The following is a 26,042-nucleotide window of genomic DNA, read 5'->3' on the forward strand; positions in this document are numbered from 1 at the left end:
TACGAGTACACAGAGTAAGGCATGAGATTTGCACTCGCGCCAAGATCAAGTAAAGCTTGACTGACTTCATGAGTCCCAATTTGGCAAGAAATGTGGGGACAACTGGGATCTTTGTATTTTAGCGGTGTCTTTTGTTCAATCACACACTCACTTGCTCAGTCAAGAAAGCAGTCTTCTTGACATGGTGCTTCCTTTTTGCAGTGCATAGATCCTTGATGATTTTTGCATAAGTCGACACTTGTTTTATGATGTGAAGCAAAGGAAGATTAATCTTCATTTGTGTCAAGTGCTCAAGGATTTCAGCTCGGTTATCAAGAAGTTTCCAAACAGGTTTCAAAGCCTGGGGAAATGGTACTTTTGGAGAAGCATTGAGTGGTGCATTTTCAGGATTAACTTTTAGAATACTGGGAGAAGTGGTATTTATGGATGGGTCTTCCAAAGTTTTACCACTTCTAGTTGTGATGGCATTTACTTCCTTAACATTTGGATCATTGGAATTTGAGGATTAGGCCATGTGTTGGCCTTGCACATTGGATTTAGGATGGGAAGGAAGTTTGCCTTTTTCTGGAATGGACAAGGATTCAGTCAATTTTGAGAATTGACATTTCATTTCCTTGATTTCTTCAATCATTTGGCGATTTAGTTTGGATTGTTCCTCTATGAATGCATGAAGGGTATTCTCGAGAGAATTTCTTTGTGAATGAGCATTGTATTGAGGTGCACAATACACCTTTGGTTGTTGAACGTTGTTCATTTCTCCATTGGTGTCTAGACGATTGAGCTTGGTTGGAATCTCTTCAACTGAAATTTGGGTGGTTTCTCCAACCAGGGTTGTACGTATGGGAGAATGGCTTGTTGTATGCCCTTAAGGCATTGCATTGCTCCTCATAAACCCCCATAATTTCATTAAAAGGTAAGCGGTCCTTAGCTAAATGCTCCGTCCCTCCACAAACAAAGCAAACTTTTTTTTCAAAGCTTCGAGTTGGGCCTTAAAACTATCCTATTCTTGAAGTTGATAAATCACATATGGTTTATGTCGGTTGGTGCTATCAGTAGCACTTGGACCAGTCCAGGTGTGAGATTTTTTCGCGGTTTCTTCGAGATATTCAAGAGCATCATCTTGCTCTTTTTCGAGGAGTTCACCATTGCATAGCATTTCTACAAACTAGCGCTCATGACTTGTGAGACCTTCATAGAAGTAACTGACCAAACATCGGTTCTCATAGCCATGGTATGGGCACTGATTCAAAATATCCTTGAATCTTTCCTAGACTTGATAGAACGTTTCATTGTCCTTTTGGGAAAATGTGGAAATCTGTCATTTTAGACTGTTGGTCTTATGGCTAGGGAAGTGTTTTAGAAATAAGGAATTGGTCATTTCCTCCCATGTTCCAATAGACCTAGGTCTCAAAGAGTATAACCAGCTTTTGGCTTTGTCCTTCAAGGAGAAAGGGAAGAACTTCAATGGCAAAGAATCGACATTTTTCGCTCGATTATAGAATGTGGCTACTACCTCCTCGAATTCTCTAATATGCACGTATGGGCTTTCATTTTCCATTCCAGGAAATGTGGGCAAGAGTTGAATCATGCCAGGTTTAAAGTCTAATGTGAGCATATTAGGAGGGAATATAATGCATGAAGGCGTGGAAGTGCGAGTAGGATGGAGGTAGTCATTGAGAGTTCTTGATTGGAATTCATCATTGCGAGCCATTGTGAATGAACTATTTTGAACTAAGGTTTATGGAGAAGCATGAATGGTGGAAGGAGTTTCGGAAGGAGTGGTGGATGAATTGGAAGAAGTTTCACTAGAAGTTTCGTGATGATTCATCCACTTTCGGAAATGAAAATTTGTTTTTAATTTTTTTTATATTATTATTATTTTTTTGAATTTTTTTTTGTTAAACTTGTTCACAGGTAGATTTGGAGGTTTTAGGGTGATCTCCAACACCTTACTAGAACTCCCCGAGGTTACTGAGTAAGTATGGTGGATCACAAGTTAAACCTTTTCGACTAAACAACCTTTAAGTAGAGTGAAATTGCTTATTTTGACAGAACAAGCTTGGTTTTCTTATAGTAATAAGTTAAAAAATGTAATAGTGCAAAAGTATATGCTCGAAATGTTCTTAGGTCGATTGGGAAGGTTGCCAAGGTACCGCTTTAGACCCACACTTGCCTAGATAGAACTCCCCGGGGATCCCAGGTAAGTGTGGGGGGTAACGCTATCACAAACCTTATTTAACAACCAATCTTTCTAGACAGAACAATATCAGTTTCTACCATTTGAATATTACACAATTATTCCTAATACTAAGCGTTTTATGATTGAAATTTTATGAACAATTTTATGTTTTTTTTAAGGAAGAACTAAATTCCAAGGAACACTAAGGAAAAAAAGAGATCTAAACTAAGAATCTAAAGCAACAAAATAATCAACACAAAAAAAAATAAAGAAAAGAGAATTGAAGTGAAGATTGTACGCCCTAAATATCCACGGGTTATTAGCGAGCTGGAAAAGGGCATAATTCTATCCGCCACATGGAAGCCACCTACCCGGAGCTGCTGTTACGAGTCTCCACCTCTTTAGCCCGAGCTAGTCAAAGGGTTAGTAAAAATACTCGAAGGCATCGGATCAGCAGTGTGGACACCACGAGCTGGAACTACATCAAGCTCGAGGTGCGGCATAGAACTGACACCCTCGACCATTTATGAAGTCAACCACGCAATGTAAATGTGCGCATATCAGACATCACGTGTCCACTCCATTCCTAAATTGTCACACACGCAGCATAAACGTGCGTGTTCAGGTGCCCCACGACTAGTTTGGGTCATGCGGCCCATTATCCCCTTACCTATTGATTAGACAACACTTCATTGTCAGGTTTTAGGAATTAATCATAAGTGTCACAGAGGTGACATGATGGGTAAGAAGGTCATGGGATGACCCCCTTTACCAACACCCAGGTGTCCTCTCCCTATAAAGATGGAGACCCTGGGCGTTGCAAGGGGTTGGCGTCTAGTTTGTAAAGAAACACCCTATAAGGAATACTAGAGATATATCAATAATATTGGCTGGTGGACTAGAGGGATTTTAACCTTCGAACCACCTAAAAGGAAAGGAGTTATAACCTTCCCCCTATACTATTTTCGCCAGTTTGGAATATAAATATTTACATATTACGTTCATTATCAAGCACTAATCCATCCCGTTTATTAGTATAATTATCTGTTGCCGAAGAACCGCGTCAACAGTTTGGTGCTTTCATTGAGAGAATTTAGATTGGTGCTATTGCAGAAACCCAACCATGGTGGTTACTCGCTCGAGGCATGGTAATGAAGCGAATCAACGTGATGGGCAGGAGGCCCACCATGCCGCCATATCTGATGAGCAAAACCCTGAGGTTCAGCAGCGACTGGGAAAGTAGCCAATGGGCCAGGGCGATACTGGAAGTTCGGTTCCCCGGCCGCCCAATCCGAACCCGGATTTCTACACGGTGGTAGAAATGGAAAATGCCCAGTTGAGAAGTCAGCTGTCGAAAGCAAACAAGCAAATCGAAGAGGTCTTGGCCCGATTACCTCCTCTTACAACCGATGCTAACGTCGGAAAGAGGCATAGTGGGACTCATAAGTCCCGCTAGGGTAACCGGTCCAGGCCCAGTTCGTCGATCAGAACCTCGACTCTGAATTCTGCTCCCACGTCACACCACCAGGAAACTGTGTTTGAGGAACTTCCTAGGGCAGATCAACAATTCAGTCGATCGGTCCGGACCTCAACTCCTAGCTCGATTCCACCCTTGAGTGCACCCAGGAGGGCCCGAGGCAGCTCGCGAAGGAGATCCGGGGAGGGCTCGCGATGATAGCCCGCCCCGGCCAGCCGTCCTGCACCACGGTCAGACCGCTGAGCGCAGGACGCGGGGAATGGTAGAGCGGAGTGGCCGCGACCTAGCTTAATCCGCCCTGACGGGACTAGGATCGCGTCACCAGTTACGCATCCCCCATCACTAATAAGATATCCATCTCCTCCCCATCCAGTCTGAGACATTCCGGCACATGGTAGTAGCAGGAGAAATCCTCCTTCCGTCGGACCTTCCCTTCGCAGCCGGGCGCACGGGGAAATCCCGGATCCTCACCCTCAGCGGCGGGCTCTGAGTTTTTCAAATGGAAGTTACTGGACCGGGAGTCATCGAAGTGGCATGTCCGGCGAAGACCTGCGCCATCATTTGAGTTTGGCTCAAAGCCCTCGGGCCACCCCGAGGGCCGACCTCCAAGATCGCCTCAACTCTCAGAGAGGAGATCCAGCTAGAAATGGTAGTCGTGCTCACCCAGGGGAGGGTCTGTCGGAAGTATGTGACAGCGGGAATCTCCCGCCTAACCTAGCTTAAGCTGGGAGGGACAATAACCCGCCTAACGCTTACAATGGGACTGGAGCTGCTGAACAGCCTCAGAACAACCAAGGAAGTAAGGACCAAACCCTGGAGCATCTAGCTTAGATGGAGGAGCTGATGAGGAAGCTCTTATCAGAAAAGGAAAAATATGAGTATGACTCGGGGGACGAACTCGAGCTCTTCGCCCCCAGCATAGCAGCCACGGCGTATCCACCTGGTTTCCATATGCCCCACTTGTCCAAATTCGATTGGGACAGAGACCCGTCAGATCATTTGGGTATGTTCAACACCCTGATGATGGCACACAACATCGGTCTCGAGCTAAGGTGTTTGATATTTCCTTCCACCTTGACTGGGCCAGCCAGGCAATGGTTCAAGCAGAATAAAAAGCAGTCCATCAGCTCGTGGAAAACCTTTTCTGCCGACTTCAAGAGAGCATTCCGAGCTTCTCAGGCTACCCGCGTCAAATCCGACACCCTGGTAAACGTAAAGCAGTAGCCCGAGGAACCTTTGAAAGCTTACCTAAGCAGATTCGCAAACGTCGTGGCTCGAGCCAGGGACGCAGATGATAGTTCCAAGCTTATGGCCTTGAGGACTGGGATCCTCGTTGGAGGCGGACTCTGGGAAGAGATACAGAGAAATGGTGCCAGCACCGTGAACGAATTCTTAAATAAGGCCCAGGGATGGATAAACCTGGAGGAGGCGCGAGCATTGGCCGCGGGAACCAGCCAAGCCCCTGATCAGCCCGCTGGAGTGGGAACGGATGTCGTGAAAACGACCCAAACCGTTACACAGAATAACCAATAGGGTGGAAGCAAGAGAAAAGGGAGCAGCGAGGGCGGCCAGCACGGCCCGAAGAAGAACAAGCCCGTGGAAAAATTTAAACCAGTCTACATGACTTATACCGAGCTCACAAACACTAGGGAGAACATTTTCCTAGCAAACTCTGCCCGCCTTCCCTGGAAGAAGCCGGAGCCTTTGAAGCACCAGAAGGCTAAGCGGGACCCCTCCAAGTTTTGCCGATTCCACAACGCCATTGGCCACAACACTGATGATTGTAGGCATCTGAAGGATGAGATCGAGACTGTCATCAGAGCCGGACCCTTGGCTCAGTATGCGCGGAATAGAGTTCCCGCCAGTCAACCAGCTCCAGAAGCTTCGATAAGTCAGCCTGGGTCTCGGATAAATCAGGATACCCCTCCTCCTGTGATAGGAGGAGAGATCTCCACGATCTTCGGAGGCCCCCATCTGGCCGGCATGAGCAGAGGTGCCCAAAAGAGATACGTCAATGAATTGAAGGCTCATAACAGAGTGGAGTTCATCCCAGAGCAACATCTACCCAAACAACAACGACTGGAGAGGCAACCAATCATATTCACCGAGGAAGATGCCAGTCACGTCTACTTCCCCCATAAAGACCCTCTGGTCATAGCTGTCCAGCTCGCCAACCAGAGAGTTAGGAGGATACTGGTCGATAATGGGAGCTCGGTGAACCTGCTGTTCCGGTCTACGCTGGAAAAGATGGGTTTATCTATTACCGAGTTGAAAGCCATCTCCATGATACTATATGGATTTTCTGGAGAAGGGTCGGCAGCAATAGGAACAATCAAGCTGGTGATTACCTTGGGAGAGGGACCTTGGACTGTCTCAAATCTCCTTGAGTTTGTGGTCATCGATTGTCCTGTCATGTACAATGCTATTTTGGGCTGACCTACATTGATAGCATTCGAAGCCATAACCTCCATCCGTCACCTCGCACTAAAATTCCCCTCTTCCACGGGGATATGCACGGTCCCAGGTGATCATCTCACTTCCGGAAATGCTATAGCATTTCTATGAAGGGAAAATCAAGTCCCGGGCAGCAGACGATGACCATCCAAGGCGGGAATGAGGAATCTCAGGAAATCGTACCTAGTCCTGAGATAGAAAAACCTCAGAATGCCAGAGGGGAGGGTATCATCTTAAATAATGATATCGACCCCAGAGTAGGCGAGGATAGGTCCGACCTCCAGGCCATCGAAGAGCTCGAGGAGGTAAATATCAACCCACAAGACCCCTCGAAGGTGGTGAAGCTCGGGAAAAATCTATGTAGCGAAAGGAAGGCGAAGCTGATTAGGTTTCTTCAAGAAAATATAGATGTGTTCGCCTGGTCTCATGGAGACATGATAGGGATCAGCCCGAGCATCATCATGCACACCCTCCACTTGGATAAAAACGTGCCTGCAAAGTCCCAAAAATAAAGGCGCCTAGGAATGACCCGAGCTGAGGCCCTAGAGGAGGAAGTAGCCTGACACTTAAAGTGCGGCTTTATCCACGAAGCAAAGTTCCCGATCTGGGTCACCAATCCTGTGTTGGTCCCGAAGCCCAATGGGAAATGGTGGACCTGCATCGACTTTTCTGATCTGAACAAAGCCTGCCCCAAAGATTGCTTCCCCTTGCCAATGATTGACCAATTGGTAGATGCCACGGTGGGGCACGAGCTCATGTCTTTTAGGGATGCGTACTCGGGCTATAACTAGATTTCCATGAATCCCACAGACCAGGAACACACTAGCTTCATGATCCCAACTAACGTTTATTGTTACAAGGTCATGCCTTTCGGACAGAAAAACGCAGGAGCTACGTACCAGAGGTTGGTAAATAGGATGTTTACCAATCAGATCGGGAAAAATATGGAAGTGTATGTTGACGACATGTTGGTCAAGTCAAAAACTGCCGATAACCATGTCTCCGATCTTGAGGAATGCTTTAAGATTTTGAGGGAATACGACATGAGGCTAAACCCCTAAAAGTGTACTTTCGGGGTTGCGTCAGGAAAATTCCTGGGTTTCATCGTCAATACCAGGGGAATAGAAGCGAACCCTGATAAGATCAGGTCGCTACTCGAGATGCCCTCACCCCAATCGCGAAAAGACGTTCAAAGTCTGACAGGAAGGGTGGCGGCCCTTAATCGGTTTATTTCTAAATCTACCGACAAGTGTTTGCCATTCTACAACCTGCTCCAGGGAAATAAAAAATTCGAGTGGACCGAGGAATGCGAACGTGCCTTCCTCGACCATAAAGCACATTTAGCCGAGCCACTCATGTTATCCAAACCAACGTCAGGAGAACCTCTTTTCCTTTACCTAGCTGTCACGGAAGATGCGGCTAGCGCCGTACCAGTCCGAGAAGAAGACAGGTCTCAAAAGCCAGTCTATTACATTAGCAAGAGGCTTCTCAGAGCTGAATCCCGGTATCCGTTGATGGAAAAGATGGCCTTCTGCCTAATTACGGCCTTCCAAAAGCTTAGGCCATATTTCCAGTCCCACTCAATACACGTCATAACCGATCAGCCTTTAAGGCAGGTTTTGTAGAAACCTGAAGCATCGGGACGTCTGTTGAAGTGGGCTATCGAGCTCAGCCAATTTGAGATACTATACATACTGCGAACTGCTATAAAAAGCCAGGCCCTGGCTGATTTTGTGGCAGAATGCACAGGGTTCCGAGAAGACCCGGTGGAAGAATCAGCTCAAGCCTCATGAAAAGTATTCGTAGATGGCTCATCTAACGAGAATGCCTCCGGGGCTGGAATCATATTGATATCCCCAGATAGACATCGATTCCACTCGGCGTTACGATTCAGATTCCAAGCGTCCAACAAAGAGACCGAATACGAAGCTTTATTGGCTGGGCTAAGGGTGGCCCAGGAGCTGAGGGCCAGCTCCGTCCAGTGTTACAATGATTCCCAGCTTGTGGTAAACCAAGTGTTAGGAGAATACCAAGCACGGGAAACCAAGATGGCTACTTACCTGGCCAAGGTAAAATAAGAGCTATCCGCATTTGAGAGCGGCTCAATCGAGCAGATACCTCAGGAGCAGAATGCCAACGCGGACGCCCTGGCAAAGCTCGCTACCTCTAGGGAGGCGGAGACTTTGGGGCTGGTGCTGGTAGAGTTCCTGGAAAGACCAAGCATAGAGGAAATTGGGGCGGAGGTCGAGATGATCGACACCAGACTGACGTGGACGACTCCTATCCTCGAGTATCTCACAATAGGGAAGTTACCCGAGGGGCGAAATGACGCAAGGAGGGTACTTTACCAGGCTCCAAGGTATACAGTGATAGATGGGATATTATACCGGCGTGGCCTCTCTTTACCTCTCCTACAGTGTGTTCTGCCAGGCGAGGCGAAGACCATTTTGCAGGAGATGTACAAGGGCTTTTGCAGAGATCGCGCTGGGGGGTAACACCTAGCCCTTAAGATATTAAGGCAAGGGTATTATTGGCCCACTCTTTCAAAGGACTCAATCTCCTACGTCCAAAAATGTAACAAGTGCCAGCGATTCACCACAATTGCCCGGGCTCCTCCGGCCGAGCTGAAGATGATCTCATCCCCATGGCCATTCGTGGTCTGGGGGATTGACCTAGTTGGTGCCCTCCCTACTGGAAAGGGAGGAGTTCGCTACGCGGTGGTGGCTATCGACTATTTCACAAAGTGGGCAGAAGCAGAGCCCCTGGCGACGATCACTTCAAAGAGGGTCCTCGACTTTGTGGTCAAGAATATTGTTTGCCGATTCGGGCTGCCAAACAAGATCGTATCAGATAATGGAACGTAGTTCGATAGCGATCTCTTCACTGAATTCTGCGAGAGGCACGACATTGTTAAAAGTTTCTCCTCTGTGGCCTATCCCCAGGCCAATGGGCAGGTCGAGGCTGTCAACAAGTTGCTAAAAACAAGCCTTAAGAAGAGACTAGATGAAGCCAAGGGAGTTTGGCCCGAACAGCTCCCCCAGGTACTGTGGGCATACCGGACCTCGCACCGAACTTCGACGGGTCACACTCCTTTCTCCTTGGCTTTCGGGAGTAAGGTCATCCTTCCTGTCGAAGTAAAGGTAGCTTCGCACAGAGTCCAAACATTTGACCAAGACTGAAACGACGAATTGCTCTGCGCGTCCCTCGACCTAATTGACGAAAAACGAGAAGCTTCACATTTGCAGCTCATGCATTATCAACAAAATATCACTCGTTATTTCAACTCAAAGGTCAAGAAACGTGTCTTTAGCGTTGGCGACTTGGTACTGAGAAGAGTCTTCCTAGCCAGTAAGGATCCCAAGGACGGAGTGTTGGGACCAAACTGGGAAGGGCCCTATCAAATAACAGAGGTCGTGAAAGAAGGATCCTTCAAACTAGCTCGACTTAATGGAGAAGTAGTCCCACGAACTTGGAACGCTATACACCTGAAGAAATATTATCAGTAATATCTTTGTAAGGCTTAGTTAGAAAAGCCACCTTTGTTTATTAAATGATAAGAGATAATGTTTTCACATTGTCGTATATGTTTGTGGATGTAATGTCAAGTAACCATGAAAGGTCATTTCCTAATTACTTGGGGGGCATATATCCTGGATACAACCAGGTCCTAAAACTTAGAAGTTGATTCAAATTGATTGATCGATGTTTTTCTTAAAAAGCACAAGATACCAATAAAGGATTAACGCGAACTAAGTTTTTTAAAATTAATATCCTGGATACAACCAGGTGATTAAACTTAGAAGTTGATTCAAATTGATTGATCGATGTTTTTCTTAAAAAGCGCGAGATATCAATAAAGGATTAACGCGAACTAAGTTTTTAAAATCAATGTCCTGGATACAACCAGGTCCTAAAACTTAGAAGTTGATTCAAATTGATTGATCGATGTTTTTCTTAAAAAGCGCGAGATATCAATAAATGATTAACGCGAACTAAGTTTTTAAAATCAATGTCCTGTATACAACCAGGTCCTAAAACTTAGAAGTTGATTCAAATTGATTAATCGATGTTTTTCTTAAAAAGCGCGAGATCTCAATAAAGGATTAACACGAAATAAGTTTTTAAAGTTAATGTCCTGGATACAACTAGGTCCTAAAAACTTAGAAGTTGGTTCAAATTGATTAATAGACGTTTTTTCCTAAAAAGCATGAGATGTCAATCATAACACCAACAGAAACTAAGTTCTCACCAAATGCGTTAAAGAGGAGTAACAATAAAGTTAAACCACAAAAAATATGTAAATAGATTAAAGTAAATCTGAGGAAACCAATTGTCTCGAGGATAAAAAACCTCGTGATATAAAGTTACAAATAAAAAAAATAATAATAAGAGAAAAAGGAGCAAAAATCCTAAGCCCCACCAGGCCGCTCCGACAAAGTCACCCCTTCGGCGTCCTGCTCGGCTGCAGCGCAAGTCTCCCCAGTCTCAAAGGGCGCCTCTTGTTGAAGTCGAGCCTTGAACTTCTCTAGGAAGGACTCCCACCCCTCCGGTCCAAGGAAGGAAAAGTCACCATCCTAGTTGAAGGCCCAGTAATGATATAGCATGGCCTCCATGGAGGAGCTGGAAGATGCCCTCTCCGCCACAAGGGCGGCCTTGGCCTCTTCAAGTTCAACCTTCACGGCATCAAGGCGACCTTGGTAGCCTCGGCCTCGAGCAGCTTGGCCCGGGATGCCTCTAGGTCGACCTGCGCAGCAACCAAGGTGGCCTGCGCGACCTTCTCGCTTTCCCTGGCAGTCGCCAAGGCAGCCTTGGCATCCTGCTCTTGTTGTTGAGCAGATGCGAGGGCGGCCTGAGCAGCCTGGTGCTCTCCCCTGATCTCGTCAAACCTGGCCCTGGACCGAGATATGCTTCAGTGGAGAGCCAAAGCCACCTGCAAGATAAAAAGATAATAAGGCAAGTTCTTTAGAAAAAGCAAAGAGAACCATTGGTAAAGCAAACTTACCGTGAGGGTCATCCCCAGTGAAGACTCCATAACATTCTTGGGGCTCCTCGTCTCAATCTCCCGCAAGTCCCTTGAGGTGGCGTTGTAGCAGTGATCCACCATATAGGTCACAGTTTCGTAAACCGTCCCTCGAAAGGCCTCGGGGATTTTCTCCAAGGCCTGAGTGTTAGCCGGGACGCGCACGGTGGGAGTCGGAGCTGGCAAGGTCCCGGTTGGTACCTCCAGTTCCCGGGTAGAGACAGGAGGTCGCGGGGGAGGTGGAGCCATCTTCTCTCTGGAAAGAGGGGGTGGAGGCACCTTCTCTATGGCGGAAGGACCCTGGACCTTCCCCTTGACAGGAGACTTGGAGGTGGTCCCGAGAGGGGGAGTTTTCTTGTTCAGCCGGAGCCTCTTTACCAAGGGTCCAGACGACCCGGAGGAAGGATTTCCCCCTGGAACATGGATCGCAGAACGTTGTCCCTGGGTTATGACATCTCCTCGCCTCAAATAAAGACAATGAAGCGTCAGTATGCATGTAAAAATATTTGATCGCAAAAAATCTAAAGAATGTATTGAAAAAGGTCCTACCCTCCGAGCTAGAGGAGGAATCTATTGCCACGACCTCCGGCCACGGAGTTTCTACGGGGCAGTCTAAGATTATAACTTCACGAATGAGAGGGGGCTCTGGGTCCGGATCCGCCTCAGGACTGGACTCCTCTACATACTGCCTAAGCCCCGGAGCTACTATACCCTCCAGAAGGGAGGGCCACGACCTAAGGTTGGTCCCGTACTCCTCAAAAAAGGCCGACCTAAAGGCCAGGGTATTGTCTACTACTACAGTGCCCCTTAGGGTGACCCATGTCATAGTGCAACACTAGTTGGTCAATGCACTGGAGTAGAGTTATGTTACGATCTGGGTCATTTTGATGACGGTGAACGAGTTGGTTGGGGTTAAACCTAGCAAGCCGTAGGTCTGTGGTAGCCCTGTCAAAATCCTTAAAAAAGTATGGGTTACCTTGGCCGGAGGGGCAGGCTGCTGCCTCGGACTGGGTCCGCTCTGCGTTGACCCCCTGGGCGACCTCAAGAGCCCGCTTCCGATGCACAAGGGGCACCTTGTCTTCCTCGTCCTCCTCCTCGTCATCCGCGGCCCCTCCTCGGGGATGGGCGCCATCTCGCGAGCTGCTGGGGCGATCCGTGACCTCCTCAAGGCCAGAGTCTGGCCCAGAGAAATTAACTTACACGCCAGCATCATCTCATCAGACACGAGCTGGCAGTAGTCTTTTTCTCTTGGGGGGAGCCCCGCCAAGGTTTCGTATTGACCCCCGAGGGTCACCAATTTAGCCGTCCTCGCAAAAATAGCTGCACGATAGTATTCAAGTCAATATGCATGGAAAGAGAATGCTGCGACGATTTTTCAAGCTGAGGATAGAAAGAACTTACGAGGACGGTTGAAGTAATGGTGTTCGCGGTTGCGAAACCCCGTCGACATGAATAATTGGTCCTTGAAGTCATTAGGATGGCTGGGCAGCTCGATGAATGCGGCAGAGTTGGGAAAACGGGTCAAGTAATAGAACCCGTCACCTCGCCCCCATTGATCCGAGCTGGCTTTGAGGCAGAAGAAGTTGAGAATGTCCGCCGGTGTAGGGACCTCCCATTCCTGCTTCAGGAACAGGTACCTCAGTCTCGCTAACAGGTGGTAGGAGTTAGGGGGGAGTTGAAAGGGGGCCAGCTTCACGAAGTTCAGGAAGTCCGCGAAGTAGTGGTCCAGGGGAAGAAAGGCCCCGACCTTGAGGTGTTCGTCGCTCCAGGTCGCGAACTCCTCCTCAAGCGGTGTGCAGCTCCGCTCGCCCTCAAGGGGAGGACGGGCAACAAGAGCACCTGTCCCTATTTCGATGTTGTGGGAAAGCAAGATCTTGTTAACCTTCCCTTGAGTTGTAACCTTCGAGGCAATCCTCTCGGCCTCGAAGAAGGTATCAGGTCCCACCTTGACCTCTTTCTCCATGGTGGGACCGAAGTGGGGGATAGGGGAATCTGCTACCACCTCCTTCCCCTTGCTGGCCTGCTGGGATGACGAGCTGGCGGCATTCTTCTTGGACATGTTCTTCTTGGGTCCTATCTAGTCGCCTAACGAACAAAGATGAAGAAATTTTAGAAAGGCGACCTAAAAATAAGAAAGGGAATCTAGCGCGAGGAATGATTTTCCATACACGGGCTGAGGTAATCTCAGCCCGCGATGAGTGAGGCCATGCGGTTCTATGAACACGCGCCTATGCTCCCAATGGGTCCCCGATTGCTCGGGATCCGTGTGTCAGGAGGGTCAGGATAATGCTTGCCTTGGAGGGAAAGTTTCAAAAAGCAAAACCGACTGGGAAGCGTGGCCCCTAAGCTACCCGGTTTTGCACCCCAGAAACTTGTTGCCTTCCCCTCTCCAAATAGGCATTTCAAGAGATTACCCATAAAAATCCCCCCAGAATTATCTTGTCCTATGCGTCATGTTCCTAATCATTTTTTCCCATGGTCGATACCCCTAGGATAAAAACCTACGCACAAAATACCAGCCAAAAAGAAAAAAAAACCTACAGTGTGCGACTAAGAAAGGAGTTTACCTAAACAAAGAAAAATGGAAACATTTAAACATACAGCAAGCAGAGGACTTACAGAAGTTTTTGCTGTGTGAGAGTCAAAAATGGCGTAGGAGTCGGAATCCTGGTGGAGCCTTTAGAACTGGAGTCACGGAGAAACCCTTGTGTCTAGAACTCAGGGACTTCTGGAACGATAACCGGAAGGAAAAAGGCTTTTGAGGCTAAGAAGAGAGAAGATGAGGAAAATTTTCAAATAAATGGTGGCTCATGCGAAAGGTGGCCAACCTTATATATACGTAAAAGGCAAAGGAATGAGGACCGTTTGATTATCTTAATGCGGGATACGAGGGTCACAACTCGAAAGACGAAACGACGGCTGAAGATAGGCTAGGCCATTTAATGCGATTCTCGTAAGACAGACTGTCACCAACCACGATGCTCCACGTATCTGATACTAGCGCAATAGGCGAGACATGAAGAGTCGAAAAGGAAGCCTAAAAGCCCCCACTGTGGCCACATGTGACGTCACGTGCCACGAGCAGGGGCTTGGGGGGCAAATGTATGCCCTAAATATCCACGGGTTATTAGCGAGATGGAAAAGGGCATAATTCTATCCGCCATGTGGAAGCCACCTACCCGGAGCTGCTGTTATGAGTCTCCACCTCTTTAGCCCAAGCTAGTCAAAGGGTTAGTAAGAATACTCGAAGGCATCGGATCAGCAGTGTGGACACCACAAGCTGGAACTACATCAAGCTCGAGGTGCGGCATAGAACTGACACCCCCGACCATTTATGAAGTCAACCACGCAATGTAAACGTGCGCATATCAAACATCACGTGTCCACTCCATCCCTGAATTCTCGGACATGCAGCATAAATGTGCGTGTTCAGGCGCCCCACGACTGGTTTAGGCCATGCGGCCCATTATCCCCCTTACATATTGATTAGACAACACTTCATTGTCAGGTTTTAGGAATTAATCATAAGTGTCACAGAGGTGACACGATGGGTAAGAAGGTCATGGGATGACCCCATTTACCAACACCCAGGTGTCCTCTTCCTATAAAGATGGAGACCCTGGGTGTTGCAAGGGGTTGGCGTCTAGTTTGTAATGAAACACCCTGTAAGGAATACTAGAGATATATCAATAATATTGGCTGGTGGACTAGAGGGATTTTAACCTTCGAACCACCTAAAAGGAAAGGAGTTATAACCTTCCCCCTATACTATTTTCGCCAGTTTGGAATATAAATATTTACATATTACGGTTCATTATCAAGCACTAATCCATCCCGTTTATTAGTATAATTATCTGTTGTCGAAGAACCGCGTCAACAAAGATAAAATAACAAGCTTAATCCTTGTTTTTTGCAAATATTTACTAAACTAAAAAATAAAATAAAAAAATAGAAAAGAAATTAAGAAAGAGAGCGGCGCCAAAATTTGTTTAACGCCCAAAATGTGACAACCACTTAGCGGTAGTTGTAGTAAAAGTCAGGCGGTCAATCCACAAGGAGGTAACCTAAAACCAAAAGATTAGTAGAAAAATAACACAAAAAAGAAATTAGTAACATGAAATACATAAAAATGGAAATGAAAATTGTAAAATCCTATTTTGGCTAACCTTTTTAATAAATATATTTTATTAATTTATTATTTAATTGGTATTTTTCGAAATTATATATTGGGTAAGTAAGTGGATTGTATCTCCTTTTGGTAAGAATCAATTCTTTATTAAGTGCATTATATATATAGTCAAGTTTCCTTAATTATTTATGGCAACCTTGTCTATAATGAGTATGTGTATTAAAAAATTATTCTCTGTATTTCTTTGATTTATATGGTTTAAAATGAGGAAACTGAATCATATTTGTGCCTAAAGGAAGGAAATTTCGAAATGAACCTAGTTGAGTTTTAAGACCAGATTCGTCCATTTCGTGATGCTACAGAATGATTATCTGTCACATCTGGAAATTTATGCAGTAAATGAAATGAGAAGTTATTTTGAGTAACTTCCCCATTTGGTCTGATTTGGGCTATTAACGAGATTGGCTAGCTTAGGGGTTTCTAAACTCTATAAATACTAGACCTAAGCAGTAGCCATTCTCATTTCTTCACTCTTCTAACGTTTCATGCTTTGAAGAGTTTTTTTTTTATGTAAAGAGTAGTCTTTGTTCAAATATCTCTTTGTTTGTTTGTTTTGTTTTGTGTTGTTTATTCTTAAACAGGTCATAAATTTTGTGAACGTGACACACAATCTTTAGAAGAATATTTCCATAAGACTCACTTCGGGAAAAAGCGAGCACTCATCAAGTTCAGAAGGGATTTTGTGTTCATGGTGTTTATCAAAATCATATTATTAAAAGTGGAGTACTTCAAGGTTTTGACAAGGATTTAGAGGGAGTCTAAACTTGTATAAGTCAATTGCTTATTGTATCCTTGAGACTTTACTAATTGATTTTATCTCTGGGCGTGGCCCTGTGGACTAGGTTTTCTGAACCACGTTAAAAACTTCTTATGTCATGTTACTTCTAATTCATTTACTTTATGTTCGTATATTCTGATTTATCAGCAATCTGTCTTGATACATCAGAATATCTGTCTGTTCAAACAACTATTTAACTATTCCGCTTTAATTAAATTTTTTGTTAAATTTAGTTGGTAATCTTAAAAAACGGAATTTCAAAAATAGATTTGAGATTTTCTTGTTGTCTTTTTGATGAAATGATAAAATGAGATAAGTGAAATGAAAATAAGGTGTAATCAAGAGTTAAAAAGTAGAAAGGTTTCAAGAATCATCCATATGCTTGTTTAGTTACTTAGTTACTTAATTTACAAAAATACACAACTAAATAGTTTACATCCCAACATTTACTTGGAAAATCTAACATTAAAGTCCGTATTCTTTTTTAACAAAAGTCCATTTAAGTTATAAAGTTATTTAGTTTAGGAGCACAATGTTAATTTTATGAAAAATCTAAAAATTTCAAAATACCCAAGGGAAATAACGCAATAGAAGATTGGACATAAAATTATATATCAATATTACTTTTACTAATTAGAAGCACATAGAAAGAGCATGACTAATCCTATATACTATTAGCACAAGTAAATAAAGATAACAAATATAACGATGAGGATGAAAGAACATAAACAACTCAAATGCATTATATTAAGAACATAGTAAATCAAAGTAGAAAAATAATATCACTAGCATATGTAATCATCCCTAACCTTCCTTTAGGACATTATGCTCATGATTCTCACAAAATTCTAAGAAGAAAGTATGAGAAGAAAGTGAGTAGAAATTTCGCTATAGTTTCTTTACCCTAAAAATTACATATCAAATGTAAAAGAAGAGTCCCTATTTATAGAAGAAGAAAATGACTAAAAAGAAATTAAACTATTGTTTACCCAAAAAAGATTCATCTGATGACGTGGCAAGACCAGTACGCACGTGGGATGCGTGTGATCATTTAAGCAGTTACATTTGTGGTTGACCATCGACCAGAGGAGAATTCACTCAGCAGAAGGAATATTTCATGGGCGATCAAGCTGATCGTAGAATATCAGATACTTTCTATTGATGTGTGATCTCGCATTTATGTAATAATGGTAATTTCCATTATTATTTGAGATACGCTTGTATTAAATTTAATCAAGGCCCACCGGCCCATAAGGAGATCCTTGAGCCTATAAATAAGACTCAAAGGGATCAAGGCCGGTGGGCCTTGATCGCAGAATATCAGATACTTTCTATTGATATGTTATCTCGCATTTATGTAATAATGGTAATTTCCATTATTATTTGAGATACGCTTGTATTAAATGTAATCAAGGCCCACCGGCCCATAAGGAGATCCTTGAGCCTATAAATAAGACTCAAAGGGTTCATGAGAGGGACTTTTGGGGAGACTTTAGGGGATCTGGAGAGAGAGAATTATTATTTTTACGCAATACCTTGTATCTTTTGTTGAGCTTGTGAAACTCAGTAAACCCTAGTATGCTGATCGCAGGTTTTCATTACATTAATAAGAACACTAAGTGGGCGTAGGTCATTACCATCACCTGGGGTTGAACCACTATAAATCTTTGTGTCGTTTATCTTTTTGTCTTGAATTTATCTCATTTCTGTCATTTTGCTTGACTCCGTGTCGTTGACCAAATCAAGAGTCAACATTTTGGTGCTTTCATTGAGAGCTGAACTCGAGACCTCCAGGAAGAAAAATGGCGAAAACAACTAGGAAAACTGGGCAAACTTCTGGTACTGCGTCAACCCAACCTCCTCCGCAAGGGGTGGCTGAGGATGAGCCACAAGTGGAATTGAAGAGGAGGAGATGGATGCTGAAACTTTGAGAATGACTCTGATTGTGCTGCAAGAAGAATTAGCCAATTTGAGGGCTAATCAAGAGAATGTGGCTGAAGCAATGGTGTTGCAACAAAGGGAAATTGATAGTGACGTAATCACAGTGGAATATAAATATGATTATATGTTCAAAATAAGTTAGTCCTAAGATTAGTTAGTGCACAAGATTTACACTGACTTGCCAATCTACGATATGATCTACTTACACATTACAGTGTTATGTTCTTTCTAGAACATTAGCAAAGTAGATAAGATTGGATGTATTTGTTACATCGGACTGGACCGATATTGACAGTTGATAAGATAAGTAAACATACCATTATTATCTATTCTAGTCATATCATATAGTTGACAATAGGTCAATTCAATCTCAATTCTGAGTGGTTAGTATTCTAAATGATTGTATTATTTGAGTTCTTTGACTTGTTCGTTACCAGCTTACCCTACGGACTAGCCCATACTTACATCTTGGGAACTCGGTAATATAATTGAGTGGGAGTGTTAATCATAGATATGAACATCTATAGCTTCTGATGAAGAATTGAAATGATGGTTTCCTTTTAGTTTGGTTCATGGTGTTAAATGATAGAGATCTCATTTCAGTAATTAAATTAGTTTATTGAAATATCATTTACAAGGAACTAAGTGTTTTAATGATAAAATACAATGAGGGGTAAAATAGTATTTTAGTCCTATCTCATTGTAGACCGTCTATAGAGGATTGAGTGACAATTATGGTTGTAACAATGGATAATTAATAGCGTATCTAGAATTAATAACAATGGATAATTCAAGAGTGCAATTCCGAGTCTATAGTGGAGTCACGAGGAAATAATAAGTTAGTAAATTTATTTGTTAGATTTATGATAACTTATTGAAGCTTGATTTCATAGGCCCATGTTCCCCATTGTACCTTGGATAAAATTATCTAGATAGTCTCAATTAATTTATTTAATTATCAATTAGAACTATCAAAGTTGACTAGTTTCACACAATTATGTAATTTTGAGAAGAAAAGAGAAATCATGGCAGATTTATTAATTAAGATAAATTTGTATCTAAATTAATAAATAAGTTTAAATCAAGGTTCAAATTATAAACAATTAATTTGATAAAGGATTTAAATAATTATTTAATTAATTAAATCAATAGAAAATAATGTAGCCTTGATTTTAAGTCCAATGGGCTTATAATCAAATGAGAAATTTCACGGGCCTAAAACCCATGATAATTTCGACCTAGGGCTTCAAATTGACTATTATTTTATTGATTTTTTAATTAAATTAAATGGCCTAATTGAGTCTATAAAAGGAGTACTTAGAGAGAAGTCATCAATTAAGATTTTTGAGACGACAGATAAGTTTAATCACTGGTTTTTTTATAGTTTTAGATTTTCTCTAAACACAAGTCATTTTCTAAGCCTCTTTGTTATTTTCTCTTCTTCTCTCTATATCTATCTCATGTGTTGAGAATTGCACACACTAATCTAGGTGATTCTAAGGATACATTGGAAGACTGTGAAGAAAATAGAAGATTGGTTTAGTTTCTTGATAATACTTTGCGACAGAGAGGATACTCAGAGAAACTGAAGGAATGACTCTTTCATTCCGCTGCGTATACTGTAAGTATTCTTGTCTTTGTTTCTCTTTGAATTCAATTTTAGAAACATGTTCTAGGTTATCTCATATTAATTTGTTTAATATTAGATCTACATGAAAATAAATAAAGATCATGTATAAAGTTTTCCTAACAGCCCAATGTCTTTGATCGACTGGGCGCGAGCGAGCAAAGGCGAAGAGAAGAAGATCTAAGGGATGTTCTCAATGATAGAAGGGAAAGACATGACGAGTATTCCCCCCCCCCCCCCCCCCCCCAGCACCGGTTTCTCCAATAGTACTAGATGTTGTGCAGGCTCAGCTAGAAGCTTTAAATCAGGCCATCCGGCAACTGGTTGGGAACCAGACATCCCATATAGAGTTTGATCGGAGAAATGGCACTCCCTTTGTGCAAAGAATTGCGATGGCAGAGACTCCAAGCAAAGTCAAAATGTCAGTCTTGCCCAACTTCACTGGATTAGAAGATCTTGTATCTCACGTTAACAAATTTGAGATACAGATGGACATCCAAAAGGTGTCAGACGATGCTCGCTGCAGAATTTTTCCCGCAACTTTATCCGAAACTGCTCAGGAGTGGCTTTTTAAATTCCCTCCGGCCAGTATAGTTTCTTGGGAAATGTTTGTAAATGAGTTTTATGGACAATTCTATGCTTGTCGGGTACATCCAACTGAGGCCAATCAGCTGGTCGAAATCCGCCAGAAGGAAGGAGAATGTAATGACCTAACTAATTCTAGACTTTGGACCATTAAAACTGCTTATACATAGACACTATTCTTAAGAAAACATACATATGAAACATTCATAACTTTATTAAAAACTGTAAAGCAAAGGTTAAAATACATAAAATTCGGGGTATGATATGGGATCCCATTATTTGAAAATAAAACATAACTTAAATCTTAAAATTCGTTACAAAATCAAGTGCGAAAAATACATAGAAAACATAATTAAAAAGACTTAAAACAACGTCGTCCTCGAATCGATCACGCAGTCCACCAAATCCATTCTTCCTCAATACACAATCCCAAGCTGCCAAAAATCTTTCCGTCGCCATAACTATTTTCCTGCACATATAAAAAAATAAAGGAATGAGCCTAATGCCCAGCAAGGAAAATCTACTAAAAACATGAAACATAAACATAAACATAAACTATAAACATATAACATATGACTATACAGACGTATACCATATAGGACTATACTATTAATGACCATTAAAACATGTGATAAACCATCTACGTCCCCTGTCTAATATCTGAGGTAGGTTAGATCACATGATAGTTTATGATAACCCATCTAGGTCCCCTGTCTAATATCTGAGGTAGGGTAAATCATAACTACAAACATAAAAATGATAAACACTAGGGCACTAAGAAACTATGAGCCCTAGATATAACATAACATAATGTATTATAGCATAAACATATTATACATAAACATACACATAAGCATATAGAAACTTTCATATTTTCCTTACCAATACCGGGATGTGAGAACAAGGACGAGATTTTGGAACACTCCTAAAACAAACATTGAAAATGTGAGTATTTCTAAAAGAAAGGAGATGAAAGAAATGAACTAAACCACCGAGAAGATACTTACCGACAAGAAATCTTAAGTTCAAAGAACTTAAATGCCTAACCAAGAATGGAAAATATTGAGTTAGGATTTGAGTAGTGAAAAACTATAAAACTAATGAAACATACAGAAATGAACTAGGAATAGGAATACCTTTAAATGCACTATAACCGAACTACACCTTGATATCAAAAAACACACTATTAAACTTACTTCCCAAGTGTTTAATAAGCTTAAGATGATAAATCTTATAACCCCAACCCAAGTGTTTAACACTTTAGCAGCTTGAAGGCTCTGAACTCAGCTTGAAGAATGAAAGAAATGACTGGGTAATAGGTCCTATTTATAGAGTTCAAGAATGAAAAGATGTTCTTTTAGCTTGAATAAATATAATGAATATTTAATTGAAAAACATTTGAATATTTGTTCAGCAAAGGCTTAAGACTCGGTCAAAAGATTCAGAGACTTGCTAAGAGGTTAAGGATTAAAATGAGCTCGGTTTCAAAAATGTTTAAAAATCTTTCCCTAGAGCCGATATATCGCCCATGGTAGGCGATATATTGCCTGGGCTTGTATTCCCGAGGCTCGTCGAAACGTTCGTGCGAAGTTACGTGTTTTTCGTATTCCCCGAGTGGCGATGTATCGCCCCTAGAGCTGCGATATATCGGCATACGCTGAAATTTTATACACGTAATTGCACTTTTTCAGCCTAATTTGAATTGAGTAAACAGCTTTGACTGAGTCATATAATGATTTTAAAGCTGCTGGGAGATTCTGGGGTTTTCAAATATTTCTCTTGTAAAACTATTCCTAAAAAATACTTAATTTCTCAATAAACATGCACATGACAAGTATCATGATCTTATTAGTTCTATCTAAACCTTATAATATAATAAATATCATCTTCATGATCAACTATATTAATCAAACCTTGTGTTATAATTAATATTCTTAAACTATAGGTTAAACTTATAAAATCTATAAGTGTTGCTACGAGTGTTCAACTAAGTCCCGGCTTGAACCAAAATCCATAGTAATAAACATACTATAACTATTACTAGCTATTACTACTACTACTATCTAACTAGCTAAGTAAAATTCTTGGACTCCACAATTCTCCCCTACTAAAAAGAATTTCGTCCTCGAAATTTTACTTACCAAACAATTCCGGATACCGGCCTTGCATGTCTTCCTCCAACTCCCACGTTGCCTCCCATTCAGAACTATTACTCCATAGGACTTTGACTATAGGAATACTCTTGGACCGTAACTGCTTCATCCCTCTATCTAGGATGCTAACCGGTCGTTCCTCTTAACTCAAGTTTTTCTGGAGTGCTATCGTATCGTACTTGAGGACGTGAGATGGGGCTGACACATACTTTCGTAGCATTAAGATGTGGAACACATTGTGACTATCTGCTAGGGCTGGCGGTAGGGCTAATCTATATACACCTGCTCCCACTTTGTCCAATATCTCAAAAGGACCTATAAAATGGGGACTAAGCTTGCCTTTCTTCCCAAACCGCTTCACACCTTTCATAGGAGATATCTTTAGGAAGACTTGATCTCCAACTTTGAATTCCACATCACGCTGCTTGGCATCCGCATAGCTTTTCTGATGGCTTTGAACAACGAGCATACACTTTCTAATCAGCGCTACTGCTTCTTGACCTTTTCTAACAGCTTCAGGACCAAGGAGTTGCCTTTCTCCTACCTTGTCCCAATGTAACAGTGATCTGCACCTTCTTCGATAAAGTAACTTATAAGGTGACATCCCGATCATTCACTGGTAGCTATTGTTGTAGGAAAACTCTATCAGCGGCAAGTACTTATTCCATGATCCTCTGAAATCAAGTACACAAGCGCGCAACATATCTTCTAAAATCTGTATGGTGCGCTCAGACTGACCGTCGGTCTAAGGATGAAAAGTTATACTAAGACTTAACTTAGTACCCATGGCATGCTGTAAACTTCCCCAAAATCTCGATGTAAACACCGATCCTCTATCAGATACTATTGTCTTAGGGATTCCATGCAACCGTACTATTTCTTGGACATAGATGTCTGCGTATTGATCCGCTGTGTATGAAGTCTTAACAAGCACGAAACGAGTCGACTTGGTTAGTCTATCTATTACTACCCAAGCTGAATCATGTTGCTTACTTGTTCGTGGCAAACCCGTCACGAAATCCTATTTCCATCCTGGAATGCTAAGTGGTTGCAATAAGCCTACAGGCCGCTAATGTTCTACTTTCACTTGCTAGCATACTTTTAGACACAAATTCCGCTATGTCCTTCTTCATCCCTGGCCACCAATAAATTACCTTGATGTCGTGAGTCATCTTGGTCGACCCTGGGTGAACTGAGTATGGGGTACTGTGTACTTCTTCTAAAATTTTCATCTTAATCCTTTGATCATTTGGCACACATACCCGATCCTTATATTTCAATAACCCTTGACTTTATATTGAGAAATCGGTTGCCTTGCCTTCTCTAATTGCATCCATATGTGCCACTAATGTGTCATCATGCCCTTGCCCAATCTGTATATCTTCTAACAGATTTGACTGGATAGACAAATTAGCTAGCTTACCGATGACTACTTCTATTTTGGCATTGATCAGCTCCTACTGTAGCGGCTTTTCTATTCTGGCTAGTGCTGCTATACTTTCATAACCCTTCCTACTTAGCGCATCAGCTACTACATTTGCCTTTCCCGGGTGGTATAGGATTTCACAGTCATAATCCTTCTCTAGCTCTAACCACCTACGCTGCCTCATGTTGAGCTCCTTCTGAGTGAAGAAGTACTTTAAACTTTTGTGGTCCGTTTAAATCTCGCACTGTTCCCCGTAAAGATAATGGCGCTAGATTTTTAACGCAAAGACCACCGCTGCCAACTCCATATCGTGAGTTGGATAGTGTTATTCATACTCCTTCAGCTGCCTTGAGGCGTAGGCTATCACCTTGTCATTCTGCATCAACACGCAACCCAACCCTTGCTTTGATGCATCGTAGTAGACTACAAACTTGTCGTTGGGTGTCGGTACACAAAGTACTGGTGCTGAGCACAGCTTATCTTTAAGCAACTAGAAGCTCTCTTCACATTTATCAGTCCAGTTGAATCTATGTTGTTTCCGGATCAGGTTGGTGAGCGGAGTGGCGATCTTAGAAAAGCCTTCTACAAACCTTCGATAATAACTTGCTAATCCCAGAAAGCTTCTTACTTCTGACGCATTCTTTGGTCTTGGCCAATCCTTCACAGCCTCTACCTTAGATGGGTCTACTGCAACTTCGTCCTTGGATATAATGTGCCCGAGAAACGCCACTTGAGAAAGCCAAAACTCGCATTTCTTGAACTTGGCATAGAGTTGATGCTCCTTCAGTCGTAACAAAATTAATCTTAAGTGCTCCTCGTGCTCGACTTCGTCCTTTGAGTATACTAAGATATCATCAATGAACACTACGACGAATTTATCCAAGTAGTCCTTAAAGACCTTATTCATTAAATCCATAAACGCGGCTAGAGCGTTGGTAAGACCAAAAGACATAACTAAAAACTCGTAATGCCCATAACGAGTTCTAAAAGCTGTCTTATGAATATCCTCTTCCCTTACCTTGAGCTGATGATACCCGGACCATAGATCAATCTTTGAAAATATGGTCGCACCTCGGAGTTGATCAAACAAGTCGTCAATCCAGGGTAGCGGGTATTTATTCTTAATCGTTACCTTATTCAGCTCGCGGTAATCTATGCATATTCGCATGCTTCCGTCCTTTTTCTTCACAAAGAGAACCGGTGCTCCCCATGGCGAATGGCTCGGTCTAATGAAACCCAAGTCTAGGAGTTCTTGTAGCTGCGTCTTTAACTCCTTGAGTTCTGTAGGTTCCATTCAGTATGGTGCCTTGGAAATAGGCTCGGTGCCTAGTACTAATCCGATCGTGAAGTTAATTTCCCGAGTCGGCGGAAACCCTGTTAAGTCGTCGGGAAGGCAAGGGAAACATATGACTGAACCTTACGTCATGGCCAGGACATTGAAATGTTGAACATAGAGCAGCGAACTCCCAAAAAAACTCAAACAGTGGAAGAATCGATAACCTTCACCGAGCTTGATGCTCAGCATGTTTGATTCCCTCATTCAGATCCTCTGGTCATGGATGTCTAGATTGCCAATATGATGGTCAAGCGGGTGTTAGTAGATACAGGAAGCTCAGTCAACATTATGTATAAATCTTCACTGGAAATAATGAAATTGTCAGTGCAAGATTTGGAACCATGCAACCAAACCATTTATGGTTTTTCCAGCGAAGGGCTCGCACCAACCGGGTCGATCAAGCCTCTAGTCACAGCAGGGGCTACACCTGCAAACAGGACATTACTCGCTACTTTCATATTAGTTGAATGTCCTTCTGCATATAATTCTATGATCGGAAGGCCTATTCTAGTCAACCTGCAAGCCGTGACCTCAGTCTGGCACTTGGCCATGAAGTTCCCAACCACCGCAGGAGTGGGATGCATGTTGGGAAACCAGCGAGAAGCATGAGAATGTTATAATTCCTCGATCACCAAGGCAAAAAGAGGCGGATCAAGGGAAAAATCCGAGAAAAGGTTGCTGATGGAAAATTAAGTACAAGCCCAATCAGGTGAACAAGTCACCAAATTGGATGTTTTCCAAAGTGAGGATAGAGAATTAGATCCTCACTTTGGGAATTTTGAAGAAAATGTTGGACCCATGGAGGACCTCAAGGAGATCCAACTAGAAGAAGCAGATCCGACCAGGGTTGTGAAAGTCGGTATAAACTTAGAGAAAA

The 26,042-nt window shown here is 42.8% G+C and overlaps 1 non-coding gene across 1 annotated transcript; it reads left to right on the forward strand.

Moving 5' to 3' along the window:
• Window positions 1–1,223: 1,223 nt before the first annotated feature.
• Window positions 1,224–1,330, forward strand: LOC133828108 (small nucleolar RNA R71). The gene has a single exon (XR_009890748.1). It is a non-coding gene; the product is annotated as a small nucleolar RNA R71 (small nucleolar RNA).
• Window positions 1,331–26,042: the final 24,712 nt, after the last annotated feature.

Source organism: Humulus lupulus, chromosome 3, assembly GCF_963169125.1.
Source record: "Humulus lupulus chromosome 3, drHumLupu1.1, whole genome shotgun sequence".
Classification (NCBI taxonomy): domain Eukaryota; kingdom Viridiplantae; phylum Streptophyta; class Magnoliopsida; order Rosales; family Cannabaceae; genus Humulus; species Humulus lupulus.